The sequence below is a fragment of the Mustela erminea genome, chromosome 11, assembly GCF_009829155.1.
Source record: "Mustela erminea isolate mMusErm1 chromosome 11, mMusErm1.Pri, whole genome shotgun sequence".
In the NCBI taxonomy this organism is placed as follows: Eukaryota; Metazoa; Chordata; class Mammalia; order Carnivora; family Mustelidae; genus Mustela; species Mustela erminea.
Window position 1 is genome coordinate 69,708,641 of NC_045624.1, and position 19,240 is coordinate 69,727,880.

General features: G+C 36.5%; 1 protein-coding gene across 14 annotated transcripts in view; it reads right to left on the minus strand.

Annotated features, from left to right (window-relative positions):
* The window catches only part of GNGT1 (G protein subunit gamma transducin 1), a 369,437-nt gene that overhangs the window by 35,729 nt on the left and 314,468 nt on the right, over positions 1 to 19,240 (minus strand). For 9 of the 14 annotated variants that reach the window (XR_004276798.1, XM_032304831.1, XM_032304829.1 and 6 more), the window contains 3 exons: positions 18,723 to 18,816; positions 18,483 to 18,606; positions 18,370 to 18,403 (listed from right to left, as the gene is read on the minus strand). The exons of 2 other annotated variants lie outside the window; for them this stretch is intronic. The gene's annotated coding sequence lies outside the window, so the exon portion shown is untranslated. The remainder of the gene's footprint in view (positions 1 to 18,369; positions 18,404 to 18,482; positions 18,607 to 18,722; positions 18,817 to 19,240) is intronic. 3 more of the 14 variants (XR_004276799.1, XR_004276801.1, XR_004276800.1) reach the window with 2 other exon arrangements.

A 19,240-nucleotide genomic window follows, 5' to 3' on the forward strand; every position in this document is an offset into this window, starting at 1 on the left:
TCCTCAAAATGTTGAAAATAGAACTGCCCTATGACCCAGCAATTGCATATTGGGTATTTACCCTAAAGATACAAACATAGTGATCCAAAGGGGCACATGCACCTGAATGTTTATAGCAGCAATGTCCACAATAGCCAAACTATGTAAAGAACCTAGATGTCCATCAACAGATGAATGGATCAAGAAGATGTGGTATAGATACACAATGGAATACTATACAGCCATCAAAAGAAATGAAATCTTGCCATTTGCGACAACATGGATGGAACTAGAGCGTATCATGCTTAGCGAAATAAGTCAAGCAGAGAAAGACAACTATCATATGAACTCCCTGATATGAGGAAGTGGTGATGCAACATGGGGGCTTAAGTGGGTAGGAGAAGAATCAATGAAACAAGATGGGACTGGGAGGGAGACAAACCATAAGTGACTCTTAATCTCACAAAACAAACTGAGGGTTGCTGGGGGGAGGGGGTTTGGGAGAAGGGGGTGGGATTATGGACATTGGGGAGGGTATGTGCTTTGGTGAGTGCTGTGAAGTGTGTAAACCTGGTGATTCACAGACCTGTACCCCTGGGGATAAAAATATATGTTTATAAAAAATAAAAAATTAATTTAAAAAAACACTAAAAAAGAGAACTACAGGTCAATATCTTTGATGAACAAAAATGTAAAAATTCTCAATAAAATACTAGCAAACCAAATTGAACAATATTATTTTAAAAAAATCATTCACCACAATCAAATGGGATTTATTCCTAGGTTGTAAGGGTGGTTCAATATTTGCAAATCAATCAGTGTGATCCATCACATTAATAAGAGAAAAGATAAGAACCATAGGATCATTTCAATTAGATGCAGAAAAAGTATTTGACAAAGCATAACATCCATTCATGATAAAAATTCACAATAAAGTATGTTAAGAAGGAACATACCTCAACACAATAAAGGCCATCTGTGAAAACCCCACAGCAAATATCATCCTTAAAGAACTGAGAAACTTTCCTATAAGGTCAGGTACAAGACACGGATGTCTACTCTCACCACTTTTATTCCACATGGTACTTAGAGTCCTAGTCACAGCAATCAAACAACAAAAAGAAATAAAAGCTATCCAAATCGGTAAGAAAGAAGTAAAACTTTTACTGTTTGCAGATGATATTGCAAATAGGAAACCCAAAAGACTACCAAAAACTCCTAGAACTGGTAGATGAATTTGATAAAGTCACAGGATACAAAATCAATGTACAGAAATCTATTGCATTTCTATACACCAATATTGAAACAGCAAAAGAGAATTAAGAAAACAATCCTATTTACAATTGCACACAAAATTATAAGATACCTAGGAATAAACTTACCCAAAGAGGTGAAAGACCTGTATTCTGAAACTATAGAACACTGATGAAAGACACTGAAGGCAACTCAGAGAAGTTGGAAAATGGAAAGACATTCCATGCTCATGGATTGGAAGAACAAATATTGTTAAAATGTCTATACTACCTAAAGCAATTTACACATTTAATGCAATCCCCATCAAAATACTAACAGCATTTTTCAGAGAACAAACAATTCTAAAATTTGTGTGGAACCACAAAAGACCCCGAATAGCCAAAGCAACCCTGAAAAAGAAAAGCAAAGTGGGAGGCATCACAATTCCAAACTTCAAGTTATAATACAAAGCTGGAGCGATCAAAACAGTTTGATATTGGCACAAAAAGAGACACACACATCAGTAGAACAGCATATAAAATTCAGAAGTAAACCCACAATTATATGGTCAATTAATCTTTGACAAAGCAGGAAAGAATATGCAATGGGGAAAAGACAGTCTCTTTAATCCATGGTGTTGGGAAAACTGGACAGCAACATGCAAAAGAATGAAATCAGACCACTTTCTTAAACTGTACACAAAAATAATTTGCAAAAAGTCAAGATGGACTAAAGACCTAAACATGAGACCCAAAACCATAAAAATTCTAGAAGACTACACAGGCAGTAACTTTTTGACAGCAGCTGTAGCAACTTTTTTCTAGATAGGTCTCCTGAGGTAAGGGGAACAAAGCAAAAATGGACTATTGGGACTTCATCAAAATAAAAACCCTCTGCACAATGAAGGAAACAATCAACAAAACTAAAAGACAACTGAAGGAATGGGAGAAGATATTTGCAAATGACATATCCAAAAAGGGTTAGTATCCAAAATACATAAGGAACTTCAAAGCTAAACAAAAAACCAAAATAATCTAAACCAAAATAATAATTCAAAATAGGCAGAACAGACATTTCCCCAAAGGAGACACACAGATGGCCAAAAGATATTCATCATCATTTATCATCAGGGAAATGCAAATCAAAACTATAATGAGATAACCCCCTCACCTGTCAGAATGATTAAAATCAACAACATAAAAAACAACAGGAGTTGGCAAGGATGTGGAGAGAGGAACCTTTGTGCATTGCTGGGCATGCAAACTGGAGCAGCCGTTCTGGAGAACAGTACGGAGATTCCTCAAAAAAGTAAAATTAAATTCACCTTATGACGCAACAATTACATCACCGGGTATTTACCAAAAGAATATAAGAAAACTAATTCAAAGGGATATATGCACTCTTATGTTTATAGCAGCATTATTTACAATAGCCAAATTGTGGAAGCAGCCCAAGTGTTTATCACTAGATGAACAGATAAAGAAGAGGAGGTATAAACATACACAATGGAATAATATTAAGTCAGCAAAACAAATGAAATCTTGCCATTTGCAACTACTTGGATGGAGCTAGAGAGTACAATGTTAAGCGAAATAAGTCAGAGAAAGACAAATACCACATGATTTCACTAATATGTGGAATTTAAGAAAGAAAACAAAAGAATGAGATAAAAAAGAGACAAACCAAAAAACCAGACTCATAACTATGGAGAACAAACTGATGGTTACCAGAGGGGAGAGGGGTGAGGAATGGGTTAAGTAGGTTATGGGAATTAAGGAGTGCCATTGTCATGATGAGCACAGGGTGATGTATGGAAGTGTTGAATCACTAGATCGTACACCTGAAACAAATATAACACTGTAAGCTAACTGGAATTAAAATAAAAGCTTGAAAAAAAAGAAATATATTGCTGATATTTTCCCCTGACCGTTTTTTTGCCTGAAGCCCCAGAAGGTTTTTAATTTAAGAGCCTATTAACTTTACCAGGTAATGTACCATAATTGACCAAAATTTAAATTTCATAGTTGTTTTTCTTGTTGTGACAAATACTTATACACATATGCTACTTGCCTTGCTTGTTTTCTGTATTTAGAGTTTTTCTTTTGAATACTTTTCTCTCTTTCCCTCTCTTGCATTTTGTCTATGTTCTCTTGGCTCTTTTCACTCCTTATTCAAATGTTCCTTATTTTACTACTGGAGCTATTTTCTGTTGAATAGTTTGTAACTCTCTTTATTTCTAAAATGCCCCCCCCCCAATTTCTTTCCTGAGTTTGGCCAGTTCTATTTTTTCCAACTTTCTCCATTTTGTCATTTCTATTCTTTCTTATTCTTATTCAAGCCATTTCTTATTTTTTCTGTCTTTGTTTTTATGGTGTATTCTCTAATCTGCCATTTCTAGTTTAGTATTATGGTCTTCATATCTGAGTCCTGAGTTACAATTTTTCTCTGCTACATTTTTAGGAATATTTTCACCCAATGAAAAATTACATCTTCCTTTCTTTTTATTATAGCCTAATGAGGATGTTGTCTGACTTTCTGATCACTTTTTATATGTCTTGGATTCTCCTAAGTCAGCAATCACCCACATCCCTATGGTGAACTATGAGGGGTCTGGGTACTTATTAGGTTTCTTAGTTCAAGAACATACTCTTCTGTTGGTACTCAGAAGTATAAAGTCTGCAGTAAATGAGAACCTTTTTGCATGATGATGTGTCTTCTACTTTCTGTGACTCTTTTACTTTCTGAGATTCTTGCTTTCCATCGTTTTCTTCCTTCCTCCATTCACTGTCAGATCATCAAAGAAGATCTAATTTGGGCTGTTACACTGCCAACCTAAGCACTGCCTTCTCCAGATTGCCACCTCTGGTTCTACAACTTCCTACCTCTTCTCTCTCCCAACTCCTTCCATGGCTGTGGCTTTGATCCATGGGGCTCAGACTCCCGTTGAGGAAAAGCCCTCTTTTGTTGGGGGGGGGGTAACATTAACATATTTCACCAACTACAGGATCATACTACACAGTTTTCCTGCTTAATCTTCATATTATTTTCCCCAGTTATACGTACATGAACATTTGTGTGTTCCCTTTCTCTTAATTTTGCTCTACATGTGAGTTGTGAGTGGAATTACCAGATCTCTTTATGGATCTGTACAGTCCCCTTTGGAGTGTAAATCAAATCATCCACCTTCGGAGGGTGTGTGGAGACATTACTATTACTATTTAAGTATCCAGGATGATCCTAGGGAAATCTGAAGTCCAAAATATTATGTTAAAACTAAAGTAATATTTTAAATTTTAAAAAACCATAGATTATTTTCCTTTTCTCCTTTTTTATATTCATATCGCTTAATGCTTGCAGAATATAAATTATATGTTGACACTACCTTCAGAGCCTAAGATCCTTAACCCATGTAACTTTAGCTTATTTAGCATTTGATGCTAATAGATTTTTCAGCAAAGACATAAATTGATGTAGTCCTAGACTAGAGCTTTGCATTAGAGGCCAGCAGTTCCCTTCTGAGACTAAAATGGAGGTTAATCTTCTATTAATCTTACATGTTTTGCTTAGACAATTCTTTTGATATTTGATACTGAAGAGGTCTGCCCTTTGTTCTTAGCCATCCTCTTCAGGAAATTTTTCATCTGAATCACAGCACTATAATTCTCATGACAAACTGATATTCTGCATTGTGTTTTAAAGCTAATCTTTTCAGGTAACTTTTACTTGTAAAACATGGTTCTTGTTTTTGTTTTTGTTTTTGTTTTTTACAAGAATAAAAAAATCGTGGAGTTGTTCAGCTGTAATTTTTTAATATATTCTTAGTCCTTTTATATTCCTTGAATTTACTGGAGCTAGATGAATGATGGTATATCACCAGTTTAATTATTACCTGCTAAAAACAAACTTTTGTTTCAAATATAGTCTAAATTTTAAGTGAACAACCAAAGCTATTTACGACTTTTTAACAAATATCCTGTCTATAATAAAATATGGTAAAATGTTATTTTTTAAAATCAACCTTTTATATGTAAATGTCACTTCTCATAACTAATAATCAAGACTAGCTTAATATTAAGTGTTATGCTTCAAGGAGACAATTATCTTTTAAATCAGGATATTTCTAAGTTGAGTTAATAGTCCCAAGACATATTAAAGTATTTAACTACTAAAGGCCAGGTATTTATTCTTCTTAAAAAATGGACAAATGGGGGGGGAGGAGTCAAGATGGCGGAGAAGTAGCAGGCTGAGACTGCTTCAGCTAGCCGGAGATCAGCTAGATAGCTTATCTAAAGATTGCAAACACCTGAAAATCCATCGGCAGATCGAAGGGAAGAAGAACAGCATTCTGGAAACAGAAAAACAACCACTTTCTGAAAGGTAGGACCGGCGGAGAAGTGAATCCAAAGCGACGGGAAGATAGACCCCGGGGGGAGGGGCCGGCTCCCGGCAAGCGGCGGAGCAACCGCGCACAAAATCAGGACTTTTAAAAGTCTGTTCCGCTGAGGGACATCGCTCCAGAGGCTAAACCGGGGCGAAGCCCACGCGGGGTCAGCGTGGCCTCAGGTCCCGCAGGGTCACAGAAGGATCAGGGGTGTCTGAGTGTCGCAGACCTTGCGGGTATTGGAACGGGAAAGCCGGCTACAGAGACAGAGCCGACAGTAAGCTCACAGCTCGGTGTTACCTTGAACCCGTCCCAGGCTCGGTGAGCTCGGAGCGCGGCCGGAGGTCAGGCAGACGGGAGTAACTGGGCGCTGTTCTCTGGGGGCGCACTGAGGAGTGGGGCCCTGGGCTCTCGGCTCCTCCGGGCCGGAGACCAGGAGGCCGCCATTTGTATTCCCGTCCTCCGGAACTCTACCGAAAGCGCTCAGGGAACAAAAGCTCCTGAAAGCAAACCCGAGCGGATTACTCACCCCGGCCCCGGGTAAGGGCGGTGTAATTCCGCCTGGGGCAAAGACACTTGAGAATCACTACAACAGGCCCCTCCCCCAGAAGATCAACAAGAAATCCAGCTGAGACCAAGTTCACCTACCAAGGAGTGCGGTTTCAATACCAATGAGAGCAGCAGAATTTCAGAGGAGGAGAAAGCCAAGCACAGAACTCATGGCTTTTTCCCTGTGATTTTTTTTTAGTCTTGCAGTTAATTTAATATTTTTCTTTTTCATTTTTTGGTTTTTTTTTTCTCGCCTTCGGGTAAAATTTTTTTTTTAACTGTTACCTTTTTCTTTTTTAACGATTTTTTACTAGTTTATCTAATATATACATTTTTTCTTTTTTACATTTTTCTTAGGTGTTTTCTTTTTTTTTTAAATTCTTTTCTTTTCTTTTTTTTTTCTTTTTTCTTTTTTTTTTCTTTCTTCCTTTTTGAACCTCTTTTTATCCCCTTTCTCCCCCCTCACGATTTTGGATCTCTTCTAATTTGGTTAAAGCATTTTTTCCTGGGGTTGTTGCCACCCTTTTAGTATTTTACTTGCCCCTTCATATACTCTTATCTGGACAAAATGACAAGACAGAAAAATTCAACACAAAAAAAAGAACAAGAGGCAGTGCCGAAGGCTAGGGACCTAATCAATACAGACATTGGTAATATGTCAGATCTAGAGTTCAGAATGACAACTCTCAAGGTTCTAGCCGGGCTCGAAAAAGGCATGGAAGATATTAGAGAAACCCTCTCGAGAGATATAAAAGCCCTTTCTGGAGAAATAAAAGAACTAAAATCTAACCAAGTTGAAATCAAAAAAGCTATTAATGAGGTGCAATCAAAAATGGAGGCTCTCACTGCTAGGATAAGTGAGGCAGAAGAAAGAATTAGTGATATAGAAGACCAAATGACAGAGAATAAAGAAGCTGAGCAAAAGAGGGACAAACAGCTACTGGACCACGAGGGGAGAATTCGAGAGATAAGTGACACCATAAGACGAAACAACATTAGAATAACTGGGATTCCAGAAGAAGAAGAAAGAGAGAGGGGAGCAGAAGGTATACTGGAGAGAATTATTGGGGAGAATTTCCCCAATATGGCAAAGGGAACGAGCATCAAAATTCAGGAGGTTCAGAGAACGCCCCTCAAAATCAATAAGAATAGGCCCACACCCCATCACCTAATAGTAAAATTTACAAGTCTCAGTGACAAAGAGAAAATCCTGAAAGCAGCCCGGGAAAAGAAGTCTGTAACATACAATGGTAAAAATATTAGATTGGCAGCTGACTTATCCACAGAGACCTGGCAGGCCAGAAAGAGCTGGCATGATATTTTCAGAGCACTAAACGAGAAAAACATGCAGCCAAGAATACTATATCCAGCTAGGCTATCATTGAAAATAGAAGGAGAGATTAAAAGCTTCCAGGACAAACAAAAACTGAAAGAATTTGCAAATACCAAACCAGTTCTACAGGAAATATTGAAAGGGGTCCTCTAAGCAAAGAGAGAGCCTACAAGTGGTAGATCAGAAAGGAACAGAGACCATATACAGTAACAGTCACCTTACAGGCAATACAATGGCACTAAATTCATATCTCTCAATAGTTACCCTGAATGTTAATGGGCTAAATGCCCCTGTCAAAAGACACAGGGTATCAGAATGGATAAAAAAACAAAACCCATCTATATGTTGCCTCCAAGAAACTCATTTTGAGCCCGAAGACACCTCCAGATTTAAAGTGAGGGGGTGGAAAAGAATTTGCCATGCTAATGGACATCAGAAGAAAGCAGGAGTGGCAATCCTTATATCAGATCAATTAGATTTTAAGCCAAAGACTATAATAAGAGATGAGGAAGGACACTATATCATACTCAAAGGGTCTGTCCAACAAGAAGATTTAACAATTTTAAATATCTATGCCCCCAACGTGGGAGCAGCCAACTATATAAACCAATTAATAACAAAATCAAAGAAACACATCAACAATAATACAATAATAGTAGGGGACTTTAACACTCCCCTCACTGAAATGGACAGATCATCCAAGCAAAAGATCAGCAAGGAAATAAAGGCCTTAAACGACACACTGGACCAGATGGACATCACAGATATATTCAGAATATTTCATCCCAAAGCAACAGAATACACATTCTTCTCTAGTGCACATGGAACATTCTCCAGAATAGATCACATCCTCGGTCCTAAATCAGGACTCAACCGGTATCAAAAGATTGGGATCATTCCCTGCATATTTTCAGACCACAATGCTCTAAAGCTAGAACTCAACCACAAAAGGAAGTTTGGAAAGAACCCAAATACATGGAGACTAAACAGCATCCTTCTAAAGAATGAATGGGTCAACCGGGAAATTAAAGAAGAATTGAAAAAAATCATGGAAACAAATGATAATGAAAATACAACGGTTCAAAATCTGTGGGACACAACAAAGGCAGTCCTGAGAGGAAAATATATAGCGGTACAAGCCTTTCTCAAGAAACAAGAAAGGTCTCAGGTACACAACCTAACCCTACACCTAAAGGAGCTGGAGAAAGAACAAGAAAGAAACCCTAAGCCCAGCAGGAGAAGAGAAATCATAAAGATCAGAGCAGAAATCAATGAAATAGAAACCAAAAAAACAACAGAACAAATCAACGAAACTAGGAGCTGGTTCTTTGAAAGAATTAATAAAATTGATAAACCCCTGGCCCGACTTATCAAAAAGAAAAGAGAAAGGACCCAAATAAATAAAATCATGAATGAAAGAGGAGAGATCACAACTAACACCAAAGAAATACAAACTATTATAAGAACATACTATGAGCAACTCTATGCCAATAAATTTGACAATCTGGAAGAAATGGATGCATTCCTAGAAACATATAAACTACCACAACTGAACCAGGAAGAAATAGAAAGCCTGAACAGACCCATAACCAGTAAGGAGATTGAAACAGTCATTAAAAATCTCCAAACAAACAAAAGCCCAGGGCCAGACGGCTTCCCGGGGGAATTCTACCAAACATTTAAAGAAGAACTAATTCCTATTCTCCTGAAACTGTTCCAAAAAATAGAAATGGAAGGAAAACTTCCAAACTCATTTTATGAGGCCAGCATCACCTTGATCCTAAAACCAGACAAGGATCCCACCAAAAAAGAGAGCTATAGACCGATATCCTTGATGAACACAGATGCGAAAATACTCAACAAAATACTAGCCAATAGGATTCAACAGTACATTAAAAAGATTATTCTCCACGACCAAGTGGGATTTATTCCAGGGCTGCAAGGTTGGTTCAACATCCGCAAATCAGTCAATGTGATACAACACATCAATAAAAGAAAGAACAAGAACCATAGGATACTCTCAATAGATGCTGAAAAAGCATTTGACAAAGTACAGCATCCCTTCCTGATCAAAACTCTTCAAAGTGTAGGGATACAGGGCACATACCTCAATATCATCAAAGCCATCTATGAAAAACCCACCGCAAATATCATCCTCAATGGAGAAAAACTGAAAGCTTTTCCGCTAAGGTCAGGAACGCGGCAGGGATGTCCATTATCACCACTGCTATTCAACATAGTACTAGAGGTCCTAGCTTCAGCAATCAGACAACAAAAGGAAATTAAAGGCATCCAAATCGGCAAAGAAGAAGTCAAATTATCACTCTTCGCAGATGATATGATACTATATGTGGAAAACCCAAAAGACTCCACTCCAAAACTGCTAGAACTTATACAGGAATTCAGTAAAGTGTCAGGATATAAAATCAATGCACAGAAATCAGTTGCATTTCTCTACACCAAAAGCAAGACAGAAGAAAGAGAAATTAAGGAGTCAATCCCATTTACAATTGCACCCCAAACCATAAGATACCTAGGAATAAACCTAACCAAAGAGACACAGAATCTATACTCAGAAAACTATAAAGTACTCATGAAAGAAATTGAGGAAGACACAAAGAAATGGAAAAATGTTCCATGCTCCTGGATTGGAAGAATAAATATTGTGAAAATGTCTATGCTACCTAAAGCAATCTACACATTTAATGCAATTCCTATCAAAGTACCATCCATCTTTTTCAAAGAAATGGAACAAATAATGCTAAAATTTATATGGAACCAGAAAAGACCTCGAATAGCCAAAGGGATATTGAAAAAGAAAGCCAACGTTGGTGGCATCACAATTCCGGACTTCAAGCTCTATTACAAAGCTGTCATCATCAAGACAGCATGGTACTGGCACAAAAACAGACACATAGATCAATGGAACAGAATAGAGAGCCCAGAAATAGACCCTCAACTCTATGGTCAACTAATCTTCGACAAAGCAGGAAAGAATGTCCAATGGAAAAAAGACAGCCTCTTCAATAAATGGTGCTGGGAAAATTGGACAGCCACATGCAGAAAAATGAAATTGGACCATTTCCTTACACCACACACAAAAATAGACTCAAAATGGATGAAGGACCTCAATGTGCGAAAGGAATCCATCAAAATCCTTGAGGAGAACACAGGCAGCAACCTCTTTGACCTCTGCCGCAGCAACATCTTCCTAGGAACAACGCAAAAGGCAAGGGAAGCAAGGGCAAAAATGAACTATTGGGATTTCATCAAGATCAAAAGCTTTTGCACAGCAAAGGAAACAGTTAACAAAATCAAAAGACAACTGACAGAATGGGAGAAGATATTTGCAAATGACATATCAGATAAAGGACTAGTGTTCAGAATCTATAAAGAACTTAGCAAACTCAACACCCAAAGAACAAATAATCCAATCAAGAAATGGGCAGAGGACATGAACAGACATTTCTGCAAAGAAGACATCCAGATGGCCAACAGACACATGAAAAAGTGCTCCATATCACTCGGCATCAGGGAAATACAAATCAAAACCACAATGAGATATCACCTCACACCAGTCAGAATGGCTAAAATCATCAAGTCAGGAAATGACAGATGCTGGCGAGGATGCGGAGAAAGGGGAACCCTCCTACACTGTTGGTGGGAATGCAAGCTGGTGCAGCCACTCTGGAAAACAGCATGGAGGTTCCTCAAAATGTTGAAAATAGAACTGCCCTATGACCCAGCAATTGCACTATTGGGTATTTACCCTAAGGATACAAACGTAGTGATCCAAAGGGGCACATGCACCCGAATGTTTATAGCAGCAATGTCCACAATAGCCAAACTATGGAAAGAACCTAGATGTCCATCCACAGATGAATGGATCAAGAAGATGTGGTATATATACACAATGGAATACTATGCAGCCATCAAAAGAAATGAAATCTTGCCATTTGCGACAACATGGATGGAACTAGAGCGTATCATGCTTAGCGAAATAAGTCAAGCAGAGAAAGACAACTATCATATGATCTCCCTGATATGAGGAAGCGGTGATGCAACATGGGGGCTTAAGTGGGTAGGAGAAGAATCAATGAAACAAGATGGGATTGGGAGGGAGACAAACCATAAGTGACTCTTAATCTCACAAAACAAACTGAGGGTTGCTGGGGGGAGGGGGTTTGGGAGAAGGGGGTGGGATTATGGACATTGGGGAGGGTATGTGCTTTGGTGAGTGCTGTGAAGTGTGTAAACCTGGTGATTCACAGACCTGTACCCCTGGGGATAAAAATATATGTTTATAAAAAATAAAAAATTAATTTAAAAAAAATGGACAAATGGCTATTTCTTGACTTTCTTTTCTAAGGCTTTGTGTAAATTTTTATAATAATATTGCAGTGTTTTATTTCTTTTTAAAAGTAATTTATGCACTATTTGGATATGTTTGTTCTTTAATTTTAGAATCTGCTTTGCATCTTAAAAATAATCCCATACCATTAAGTGGATTTGCATAATACATACATAAATAACATAAAGGGTACAGTTACGGTCATATTTCCATCTTCTTTATTTTATCAAATCATATTATGATGTTTTTCTAGAACCTACCATCAACACAGGTGGAAGGTCCAACACCAATCTATGAAAAATCTTTCCCTTAACTTGGGATAATTTAAGATTATTGGGAGCTGACAAACTTCTTCAGTCACATATGATAGCTCTAGACATTCAACTTTAGAGTCAGGGAGAAGTCGCCTCCCTGTCCACAGTACCTATTTATCCTTTTATGGAACAGGACGGACTGTCAGCAAACATCTGCACTCTGCTATGCTTCTTTGGGGTGTAATGGGGTTATTTTGCTTAGCCACTTGACCAAATCAACTGCTCCTACAAAGGACGTAGGCACCCATTGAATCCATATCCTGCTTACCAATGTTGGAGTCAGGAATATTCCTTACTCAGCCACACCCAGGCCTTACTGACTCACAGTCACCTTCTTTGGAAGGTGTTCCCTAAAGGTGTTATGTGAAAAGAATCAGGCATGTTTCAATTGGTATGTGTGTAACCCTTGCCCTTTCGCCTGTGCCAGTAATTCCTCAGGATTCCATAATTTATTACACTCTATGGAAATAAAAGGCTAAAAAATTATTTCCTGTAATGTAATCTAACATTCCAAAAATAGCTACTATAAATCCATGGATCTCACTTCCTTTTAGGTAAGACAATCCTAATATCAACCCCTGTTTCTTTCAAAGATGAGCTACATTGACTATCTTAAAGATGAAGATCTTTCCTTTGGATCTTCCTTGTGAGGTGTTATATTAGAATAACAAAGAAAAAAAACCCATTCCTTAGTGCATCATGATTCATTTAAATCTTTTTTATTTAAAATTGTTTCCATTTTAAAAAAAGTTTTGTTGTTTGTATTAGTGGAAATGTTTTAAAAAACATATACTCTAACTCATAATTATTATTAAATAGAAAAGCTATGATTTGGGGACCAGTTATTTTCTGAGTAATCAAATATTAAATCTTTTTTAACCAAAATAATATAACAGATGAGCTTTAAAGTTTTTCCACAGAGTGAATCATAAAATTTGCAAATAATAATTATATCTCCTGTTGCCAATAACTAAACAACTTATTCTTTTCCTTGCCTTGTTGCATTGGCTAACATTTTCAGAAACAGTGATACATAATAGTGAGGAAAGTACTTTTGTTCATTTCTGACTTTTATCAATATACCTTTTGTGTTTTATAGTTAATGATGCTATTGACTACAGGTTTGAAATTAGTATGATTTATCAGATTAATGAAGTATAATCATTTTTCTCATTTACTAGATTTTCCTTATATCAAGAATACATCATGGATCTAGTTATACAGATATTCAGCATGTAAATATGACATTTTTCTTTGATATGACAGATTATCTAATAGATTGAAACAGGGTCTCCTACTACTCCACCATCTTGCCCCTCCTCCTAATAGATATATCAATATAGGCTTATTTATAAATTCTAAAACATAAGCCTTATATGAATAGTAAAACTGAAATGTCATGCTGAATTCAATTTGATAATTTTTTTAAAAGATTTTATTTATTTGTTTGACACAGAGAGAGAGACAGAACAAGCGTGGGAGCAACAGAGAGAGAGAGAGGGAGAAGCAGGCTCCCTGAGCAGGCTCAACAGGGAGCCTGACATGGGGCTTGATCCCAGGACCCTGGGATCATGAGCTGTGCTGAAGGCAGATGCTTAACTGACTGAGCCACTCAGGCACCCCAACTGGATCATTTTTATAAACATTTGGTCTAAATTCTGTTTTTCTAATGCTCTGTCATACTTTGGCATTATTATACCAGACCAAAAAAATGTTCTAAAATATCCTATTGTTTTTCTGTGCTATGGTTTTTAAAACCACATTATAAGGTTTATTTATTTATTTATTTTGGTTTTTGGAGGATTTTAATAACTCATACCTTAAATTGTCTAAGCCTAGCACTCTGTTAAAGGAAGTTCTTTGACTTTTTCTATTTTATTTATGACTTTTAATTTACTCAAGCTTTCTGTATCTTCTTGGGTTGTTTTAGTAATCAAAATTTTCCTATAAAGTAATATTACCATCTAATCAAAGCAAGACTCAACCAATTTTAAGTACTGATTATCATTTAAACAACATTCTTTGAAAAAGACACAGTTAAGTTACTTGTCAGCAATAAAAAGTTAACTAGAAAATCACTTTTGTTTGGAAATTTAGGAAAACACTCATGGATCAGAAAGAAATCATTTTAAATTAGAAAATATTTTGAAATGAATAATGATGAAAATATTACTTATCAAAACATGTAGAAGGCAACTAAGAAGTACTTAGGGAAAAAAAGGTTAGTATTGAATTCATGTGTTAGAAAATATGAAAGGCTTAACAAGTTGAGCATCCAAATTAAGGATTGAGGATTGGTGTCAAAGTAATCTTGAGAGAGATAAACAGAGCTGGAAGTATCACCATCCCAGACTTCAAGATATACTACAAAGACACAGTAATCAAAAGAGTATGGTACTAGCACAATGGATCAGGATCAATGGTACAGGACAGAGAGCATAAAAGAAACCCCATACTTACAGGGTTAATTAATCAATGACAAAGGAATTAAGAATATACAATAGGGAAAAGACAATCTTCAATAAATGGTGCTGGGAAAACTGGACAGCCATATATAAAAGAATGAAACTGGAACTCTTTCTTATACTATACACAAAAATGGATTAAGGACCTAAATCTAAGACTTGAAACCATAAAACTCCTTAAAGAAAGCATAGGGAGTAATCTCTGGACATTGGCCTTAAAAACATTCTTCTGTGTATGTCTTCTCAGGCAAAGGAAATAAAAGCAAAAATAAACTATTGGGACTACACCAAAATAAAAAGTTTTTGAACAGTGAGGGAAACTACCAACAAAATAAAAAGGAAATCTACTGAGTGAAAGAACATATTTGCAAATAATATATGTAATAAGGGGCTAATATCTAAATATATAAAGAACTTCTACAACTTAACACCAAAAAAAAAAAAAATTCAATTAAAACCAAAGAACCTGAATAGACATTTTTCTAAAGAAAAATGCAGATGGTCAAAAAACACATGAAAAGATGCTGATCATCACTCATCATCCAGGAAATACAAATCAAAATCACAATGAGATATCATCTCATACCTATCAGAATGGCTAAAATAAAATAATAATAATAACAACTGTTAATGAGAATGTGGGGGAAAAAAGGAACCCTCATGCACTGTTGGTGGGAAAATAAACTGGTGCAACCACTGTGGAAAATAGTACAGAGGATCCTCAAAAAATTAAAATTTCTACTCTTGCACATTTACCCCCCCCCAAAAAACCACACTAATTTGAAAAAATATATGCACCCTCATGTTTCTTGCAGCATTATCTAAAATATCCAATATATGCAAGCAACCAATAGATGAATAAATAAAGAAGATGTGGTATACATATACAATGTAATGTTACTCAACCATAAAAAGAATGAGATATTGCCATTTGCCACAAAACAGAGGTACCTAGGAAGTATAGTGCTAAGTGAAAAAAGGCAGATGAGAAAGACAAAGGCCATCTGATTTCACTTATATGTGAAATCTAAAAAACAAGATAAATGAACAAACAAAAACAGAAACAGACTCACAAATACAAAGAACTGGTGTTTGCTAGAGAGAAGGCAGCTAAGGAGATGGGAGAAATAGGTGAAAGGGATTAAGAGATGCAAACTTCCTGTTACAAAATGGATAAATCATGGGGATAAAGGTAGTATGGGAAATATAGTCAATAATATTCCAGTGGCTTTGTATGGTGACAGATGGTGACTACACTTATCATGGTGAGCCTAGCTTAATGTATGGAGTTGTCAAGTCACTATGTATTAATATACATTAATATAGCATTGTAAACCATACTTCTATAAAAAATAATTTTTTTAAAAAAGGATTGGATTGTCAAATAAGCCAGACACAAATAAGAGATCAAACTTTATCAATAATATCGAGGATGCAAATAATCAAAAAGCATATTCAATCTGTGGAGAAGTCTAGCACTTCAAGCTGAGCATTCTCAGGTCTTTTTTTAAAACTATATAAGAAATTCTCTAACGCAGAACACCCATGTTGAAGGAACTTCTTAGGTCATAAACCATCTCTGCTTTATACTCAGATAGTTATAGCTTACATGATATTTTTCAGGCAATTATGTCCTACAAATCCATAGATTCCAGGTTCTTTGGAGCATTTCTAAATGGCCAGGTACATCCTGCTAAAAGCCTTTCATAACAAGACCTCTCCTTCTACAAAACCATTTTGTCTATTTGCTATGAAGTCTGTCACTGGTATGTTTACACAGAGATTAAACTAGGGTGTTTGCCTTCTTTCTTTTCCAGGGCATCTCCTCCTCTGGCCAGGAGAGCAGATGCATTGCAGACCTGCTGTTTTAATCATTTATTTCCCAAGACACCAGTCAGAACAATGCAATAAGGTTAAAAACAAAAACAAACCCTCAAAACTCAAAAAGTAGAAAAACACAGAAGGATTAGTGGTATAGAAACAAAGGTAAATGGACGAAGTACATAATGCCAAACAAACGGACCCTGGTTAATTGAAAATATCAATAAAATTCATAAACTTCTGGCAAGATTAGCAAAATAAAAACAAAGAAACAAGACAAAAATAATCACTGTCAAAAGACCTAAGTACAGATACGAATACAGGTTATACGGATGATAAGAGCCTATTTGCTACCGTTTTTATGCCAATATATCAGAAATCTTAAATTGAATGGACACAATCCTAGAGGAGAATCTTTAACCATGCATGTAATAAAGAGAAACATGAGGAAAAGGATTGATTGGAGCTCTGAAAGTTATTAGCTGAGAATTTAAGACTGAAAAGTGAGAATAAGGGTAACAGAATGGAATGACTTATGCTCAGTCAATGTAGAAATGAAACAACTAACAAAAATCAGGAGGCAAAGGAAAGAGAAAGTGGAACATGGAATCAGCTGTGATAGCAAGACTCAAAGGATACCACTGACAGCTGAGAAATCAAGTACTTGGAACAGTAACATATTCACAAATATAAACTTAAGTAAGATCATATTGTTGAGTAAAATTATGTAATTAAATTACCAGTGGAGGGTAGAAGTTATGAGTTAATTTTCTTGTAGCTCATAGTAGGGAACAGACACTTAAGGACTAAAAAAGGAGGGGACTGAGGGCATTTGATAAAAGTAAAATTGTAAAGTACCAGTAAAAAAGAAATACCAGACAGCTGGAATAAAAAGCAAAGAAAACAGAACACCTAGTGAAAGATACATGCTTAAAAAATAAGACAGACTTCTGGCTTCCAGTCTGACTTTTGTAAAGAGCTTGAAAATTGTCTTTCTGTCCTCCCAACACCCAAAACAAACAAAACCATCAACTCTTCTTAGATCCATTAGATTATTGATGTCACAGGGTAAACTATCACCCCCAAAAATAAACAGAAAGGTGAATACAGAGAATCACGGCTTACCAGGAGCAGAGAGGCCCAGAAGCAGAAGCTCACAATGAATACCAGAAACTGGTAGGCTATAAACTGACTAATTGCTGGAGGCTGCGAATGAGCCAGTTTGAGAGATTAAAAACCCCTGAGAGCCCAGCCTTACAAAGTTAAATGTAGTTTTACAATATGATCCAACATTCATGCTCCTAGAAGTTTCCCTAATGAGTTGAAAACTTAAGTCAAAACAAAACCTACACACAATTTATAGCAGCTTTATTTATATTTGCTAAAAATTGGAAGCTACCAAGATGTCCTTCAATAAGTGACTGAATAAACAAACTATGGATCCATTCCATAGAATGGAATATTATTAGCAATAAAAAGAAATGAGCTATCAAACCACTAAGAGATATGGAGGATATTTGATGTTCCTCATTAAATGCTTATTGCCAAGTGAAAGCAGCCATTCTGAAAAGGCTACATCCTGTGTGATTCTAACTATGTGACATTCTGCAAAAGACAAAACTATAGAGACAGCAAAAGCATTGGTGGCCGTCAAGATTTTGTGGGGTGAGAGAGAGGAATAAATGCATAGAGCACAGGGATTTTTAGGGCATTGAAACTATTTTATATGGTAATCCATTGGTGGATACATAACATATATTTGTCGAAACCCTTTGAATAGACAACATGAAGAGTAAGCCGCCCTAGGGCAAACTTCAGAATTTAGTTAATAATAATAACCAATTTTAGTTAATTAATTGTACCACATACACCACACTAATGGAAAATGTTAATAATAGGGGAAATTACGTGCAGGAGAAGAGGGGATAGATATAGGAACTCACCTAATGTCTGCTCAATAGGTCTACAAACCTGTAACTTTTGAAAAATAAAGTCAATTAATTTAAAGAAAACCAGACTAAACAATGTAACATACTATAAAAGGACTCAAACATACCTGTCAAATCAGTGAAGATAACTTGTTTTAAATCACATGGATTAAAAATGAGGTTTAAGTAAGACAAAGAATGACGAAAATAATGTTAAGGGATATGACTCATAACAAAGATAGAGCAGTGCACCTATAACAGAGAATCAGAGAATCAACCTTCATACAAGTGAAATAATAGGAGATGGGGGAGTGGGTAGTAATTAACTACCCCATTGGTTATAAATGTGAAGCCAGCAAAATACATACACTAGCTCTTTGCTTTAGTTCCAGTCTTCTCCAGGGCTTCCTAATTGGTATTTTCCATGTGACATCTGAAGCTTCTGGAGTTTTTTGAGACCATCTTTGGGTAAAAAGACAATTTAGAAATTCAAAATTAGGTATGAGCATACTTATTTTGAATGAGAAAAGAAATGACAGTAGGATATTGGAGCCGAGGAAATCCAAATCCCTTTTTACTAAGGTCTTATGGAAAATTACTATAAATGCTTATACAGATATGCTTCCTGATTGCAGCCTGGCTTTCTTCTCCCTTCAGAACAGCTTTTAACTCTCAATGAAACCCAATATGCAAAATGCTGAGCAAGTGAAAACTGTAGTACACAGTAAGTCTGTCTGCCTCTGTCCTGTGACTATTATTCTCCAATAACTACAAGTCCACAGGACATGAGGATTCAGGAGCACCTGTTAGCCCCAAGCTTCATGATCCCTGTGTCCTGGGATTGAGCCCTACATCGGGCACTCTGCTCAGCAGGGAGCCTGCTTCC